Source organism: Propithecus coquereli, unplaced genomic scaffold (genome assembly GCF_000956105.1).
Source record: "Propithecus coquereli isolate 6110/MARCELLA unplaced genomic scaffold, Pcoq_1.0 Scaffold20, whole genome shotgun sequence".
Taxonomy (NCBI): Eukaryota; Metazoa; Chordata; class Mammalia; order Primates; family Indriidae; genus Propithecus; species Propithecus coquereli.
The window spans coordinates 6,787,803-6,793,802 of record NW_012144967.1 but is presented as its reverse complement, the minus strand read 5'-3'; the positions used below and the strand labels follow the sequence as shown (position 1 = coordinate 6,793,802).

At 34.1% G+C, this 6,000-nt stretch overlaps 1 protein-coding gene across 4 annotated transcripts in view; it reads left to right on the top strand.

Annotated features, from left to right (window-relative positions):
- CHD2 (chromodomain helicase DNA binding protein 2) overlaps nt 1-6,000 on the top strand; it is a 115,638-nt gene that overhangs the window by 51,690 nt on the left and 57,948 nt on the right. The gene's annotated exons all lie outside the window — the stretch shown is intronic.

Genomic DNA, 6,000 nt, shown 5'->3' with positions numbered 1-6,000 from the left:
CCAATTGACAGGTAGATGCTCCATAATCTTTTTTTTTTTTTAAATTCAGAAAAGATTTGAGTATCTACTGTGTGCCATGCACTGAGCCAGGCATTTTGGATAGCCTGATGAACAACATAGTAATGGTTTCTTGCCCTATGTATCATTAATATTTTTTTAAATAGCTTTATTGAGATAATTTACATGCTATAAAATACACTGTTGTATTTATTATTTTTTAGTAGATTTACAGAATTGTGCTACCATCACCATAATCCAGTTTTGTAACATGTCCCTCACCCCCAAAAATTCCCTCGTGCCTGTTTGAAGTTAATCTCTCGTACCTCTAACCGTAGGTAGCCACTAATCAGCTTTTGTCTGTAGAGATTTATCTTTTCTAGAAATTGTATGTAAGCAGAATCCTAACATGTAGGCTTTTGTTTCTGACTTCTTTCACTTAGCATAATTTTTTGAGATTCATCCCTGTCAGAGCCTATCAGTAATTGTTCTCTTTTAGTGGGTAATAATATTTCGTTGCATACTTATTCAGTCACCAATTGATGAACATTTGGATTGCTTTATTTTGGGGCTGTTATACCTTTGTGTGGGCATACGTTTTCCTTTCTCTTGCTTAGATATTCAGAAGTGGAATTGCTGGGTTGTCTGGAAAGTTTATGTTTAACTTTTTGTATACCACCACGCAGTTTTCCAAAGTGACTATACCCTTGTATATTCCTACCAGAAACATTTGAAGGTTCTAGTTTCTCTATGTTGTCACCAGTACTTAGTGTGTATTGTCAGTCTTTTTTATTCTAGCCATTCTGGTGGTTGTGTATCTCGTGGTTTTGACTTGCATTTCCATAGTGATTAATGATTTTGAACATCTTTTCATGTGTTCGTTAGCCATTTGTATGTCTTCAGTAAAATGTCTAAATCTTTTGCCATTTTTTTAGTTGGATTGTTTGTCTTATTATTAAACAGATTTTTAAATTTTTACTGTTTTTTAAATTCTTCCATCTGCACATTGATATTTCTTTTTTAAAAAATATTCTAGAGGCCAGGTGTGGTGGATCACGCCTGTAATCTTAGCACTTTGGGAGGCTGAGGCAGGAGGCTGAGCCTAGGAGTTCAAGACCAGCCTGAGCAACTGAGACCCCATCCCTAAATAAAATAGAAAAACTAGCTGAGCTTGGTGGCACACAGTCCCAGCTACTTGGGAGGCTGAGGCAGGAGGATCTTGTGAGCCCAGGAGTTGGAGGTTGCAGTGAGCTGTGATGATGCCCCTGCACTCTAGCCAGGTGTTTCAAAAAAAAAAAAAAAAAATTCTTGAGACAAATGCTTTATCAGTACAGATGGTCCCTGACAAATGATTATTCAACTTTACAATGGTGTGAAAGTTATAACACATTCAGTAGAATCCGTACTTTGAGTATCCATACCAACCATTCTGTTTTTCACTTTCAATACAATATTCAATAAATTGCATGAGATATTCAATGCTTTATTATAAAATAGCTTTGTATTAGATAATTATACTCAATTATAGGCTAACATAAGTGTTCTGAGCACATTTAAGGTAGGCTAGGCCAAGCTATGAAGTTCAGTAGATAAGGTGTGTTTAAAATATTTTAAAATTTTCTTTATTGGGCAGCCCCCCGAACCAGAATAGGTTCAGAGAGACTCCTTAAATGCATTTTTGACTTATGATATTTTCAATTTAACGGTGAGTTTGTCAGGACATAACCTCATTGTACGTCGAGGAGCATCTGTACATGATTTGTATACGGGCAAATATTTTGTCCCAATCTGTGGCTTGTCTTTTCATTTTCTTAATGTTGTCTTTTGAAGAGTAAAAGTTTTTAATTTTGACGAGGTATAATTTATCAATTTCTTTCTATGGATTGTGCTTTGGATATTATATCTAAGATTTGCCTAATCTAAGGACACAAAGATTTTCTTCTTTAGTTTCTTCTAGAAGTTTTAGCTGTTACATTAGGTCTGTGTTCCATTTTGAATTACTGTTTGTTTATAGTGTGAAGTGTGAGGGCTTTAGTTCATTGTTTTGGTAGAAGAATTTAGGAAATTGTTCCAGTACCACTTGTAGAGAAGAATATCCTTTCTACTTTGAATTTCCTTGATATCTTTGTTGGGAGTCAGTTGACACTGTGAATGTAATGACCGATTTCTGGACTGTCAGTTCTATTAGTATATATTTCTGTCCTCATGACAATACTACATTGTCTTGATTAGTGTAGTTTAATACCACTTTTTAAAATGGAGAAGTTTAAGTTCCACCTTTATTCTTCTTTTTTCAGAATTGTTTTGACTATTCTCGATGTCCTGCATTTATTTCCATCTACATTTTCAGATTAGCTTATTAATTTCTGGACAAAAAAATCTTCTGGAATTTTGATAGAAATTGTGTTGAATCGTGTATATCAATTAAGGTGGAATTGGTTTTTTTCTTTTATTTAATTTAAAAATCTCTGTATTGTTCCAAATTTAGTAAATGTGCTGCCGAAGTGAGCACAAGGTAGAATTGTTAATATTTTTTCTTCTAATCTGTGGTCATGGAATATTTTCTCCATTTATTTAGATCTATAATTTTTCTTAGCGTTCAGTAGTTTTCAGTGTACAAATCTTACATTTCTTTTTAAAAATTTATTATATTTTGAGTGGAATTTTATAAATCTAATTTTCACATTGTACTATAGTATAGAACTCTACAATTCGGTTTTGTATATTGATCTTGTAACCTGCAAACTTGATACACTTATTATTTCCACTGGTTTTTGGTTGTTCTTTGTATTTCTTAGTATTTTCTACATACAGAATCATGTCTTCTACATGTAAAAGTTTGCTTTCCAATGTGGATGCTTTTTATTTCTTCGTTTTTTGTTTTTTTTTTGAGACAGAGTCTTGCTCTGTTGCCCCGGCTAGAGTGCTGTGGTGTCAGCCTAGCTCACAGCAACCTTAGACTCCTGGGCTCAAGGGATCCTTCTGCCTCAGCCTCCCAGGTAGCTGGGACTACAGGCATGTGCCACCATGCCTGGCTAATTTTTATATATATATTTTTAGTTGTCCAGATCATTTCTTTCTGTTTTTTAGTAGAGATGGGGTCTCGCTCTTGCTCAGGCTGGTCTCGAACTCCTGACCTTGAGCGATCCACCCTCCTTGGCCTCTCAGAGTGCTAGGATTACAGGCGTGAGCCACCGCGCCCGGCCTGTTTCTTCTTGCTTTATTGTACTGGCGAGAACCTCCATGTTGAATAGAATTGGTGGGAGCAGGGTGTTAGCCATAGATTTTTTTGTAGATATCCTTTATCAGGTTGAGGAAGTTTTCTTCTATTCCTACTTTTTGAGAGTTTTTATAATGAATGGGTCTTGGGTTTTGTCAAATGCTGTTTTTCCTGTGTCTCTTGAGATGACCATGTGGTTTTGTCCTTTATTCTACCAATATGGTGTGTATTATATTAGTTGCTCTTTAGACATTAGGCCACCCTTCATTCCTAGCATAAATCTGACTTGTTCGTAATGTTTAATCCTTTTCATATGTTACTGGATTCAGTTTGCTAATATTTTATTAAAGATTTTTGCGTGTATGTTTTTGAGAGATTTTAGTCCCTCGTTATTTTTATTTTTTAAAAATTTTCTGTGGTGTGTGCCTGGTTTTCGTAATGGGATGATAGAATGAATTGGAGAGTGTTACTTCTCTGTTTTCTGAAAGTTTATGCATTAATAAGTTTGGAGTTACTTCTTTAAGTATTTGACAGAATTTACTAGTGTGGCTACATGGCTTGTGGGCTTTCATTTTTCTTTGTGGGAAAATTTTTAATGACTAATTCAATTTCTAGTTATAGGACTATTTAAGTTTTCTATTTCATCTTAACTCAGTTTTGTTAATTGGTGTCTAACTCGGAGTTTATCCGTTTTGTATAACTTGTCTAATTTATTGACATAAAGTTATAGTAGTCCCTCATAATCCTTTTTAATTTTTGAAGAATCAATAGTGGTCACAATAAGTTTTCGATTTTCGTAATTTGTGCCTTATCTCTTTTTCTTGGTCTAGCTAAGGGTTTAAGAATTTAATGTTTTCAAAGAACTAACTTTTGACTTCATTGGCATTTTCTTCTGTTTTTTCCTGTTTCATTTATTTCTATTTTCATCTTTATTTTTTCCTTCCTTTGCTTTTCATTTAATTTTCTCTTTTCCTCTGAAGGTACAGTTTAGATTACTGATTTTAGGCCCTTTTTTCCCTTTTCCTAATCTAGGAGTTTAAATGTCTATGTGCTGCTTGAACTGCATCCCATAAATGTTGCTAATCTTGTGTTTTATTTAATTTTCATTCAGTTTCATCTGTTTTCTGATTTTTCCTGTGATTTCTTCTTTGAAGCATGGGTTTTTTAGAAATATGTTGTTTAACTTACAGATATTTAGGGATTTTCCAAATGGTTTGTTAATTCCATTTTGTACATGCTTTGAATTGTAACTTGTTATAATATGGTCTAGTATGCTTTTTATCCTGAAGAATGTTCCATGTGTTCTTGCAAAGAATAATGTCTATACTGCCTTAGTTGGGTAGAGTGTGTTGTAAACGTCTATTATGTCACCTTGGTTAATAGTGTTGTTCAGGTCTTCTATATCTTTGCTGGCTGCCTGTCTAGTCGTACTAGCAATTATTGAGAATGAAATATTTTAATTTTTAACTGTAGTATTGAATGTTCAGCTTCTTTTAGTTGTCATTTTTCCCTTCATATAATTTGGGATTCTGTTTGTTACTGTTTACATGTTCCTGATATGTTGACCTTTTTTTGCCATTATGAAATGTCCCACTTTGCCTCTAGTAATACTGTATTTTAAGTCTATTTTGTGTGATTTTATTATAGCTCCTCATCAGTCTTCTGGTTACTGTTTGCATTGTATACCCTTTCCCATCATTTGAGCTAATTATTCTTTGTGTGATATATCATTTTTTATCATTTTACTTTTCAACCTATTTTTTTCTTTGAGGAGTCTCTAAAATATGTCTGCTATGGATAACACATAGTTGGATCTGCCTTTTTTTTTTTTTAAGTTTTTCATCCAGACCGATCTTTGTCTTTTTTTTTTCTTTTAAGAGATAGAGTCTTGCTCTGTCACCCAGGCTGGAGTGCAGTGGTGCAATCATAGTTTGCTGCAGACTCAAACTCCTGGGCTCAAGTGATCCTCCTCCCTCAGCCTCCCAAGTAGCTAGGACTGCAGGTGTGTGCCACCACACCTGGCTGATTTTTTATTTTTTGTGGAGACAGGGTCTCTGTGTTGGCTAGGCTGGTCTTGAATTCCTGGCCTCAAGCAAGCGATACTCCTGCCTTGGCCTTCCAAAGTGCTGGGATTATAGCCAACAATCTTTGTGTTTTGATTGGAATATTTTAGTCCATTCACATTTAATGTAATTAATGAGGCTGGTCCAGTGCAGTGATATTTACAACTAATTGATCACAACTGGTCACAGATTCCTTTGTTCCTTCTTCACTCCCATTGCTTTACTTGACTAGCCTTAAAAAAATAAAAAATAAAATTAACAATATAATATGGTTGGATTTATTTCTGCCATTTTGCTGTTTATTTCCCATGTCTTATCTTTTTTTCCTATCGCTTCTTTACTGTTTTCTTTTGTTTCAGCAAATATTTTTTCGGTGTGCCGTTTTAATTCTTCTGTTAATTTTTCGCTACTTAAAATTTTTTTTTTAATTGGTTGCTGTAGGATTATTGTATACATGTTAACTTACTATAGTCATCTTCAGCTTAATATTGACTCAGTTATAAAACGTAGTGACTTTGCTCCACCATAGTTCCATTAGTTCCATTTTTACCTCTCTTCTTAGGTTATAAACCCAAGAATACACTGATATTATTGCTTTACATAGGTTTGTCTTTTAAGGAAATTCAGAAAAGACAAAAACATATTCATTCTTTTTTTTATATATTTACCCATATATTTGATCATTTCTAGTGATCTTCATTTCTTTCAATGGGTTCAAGT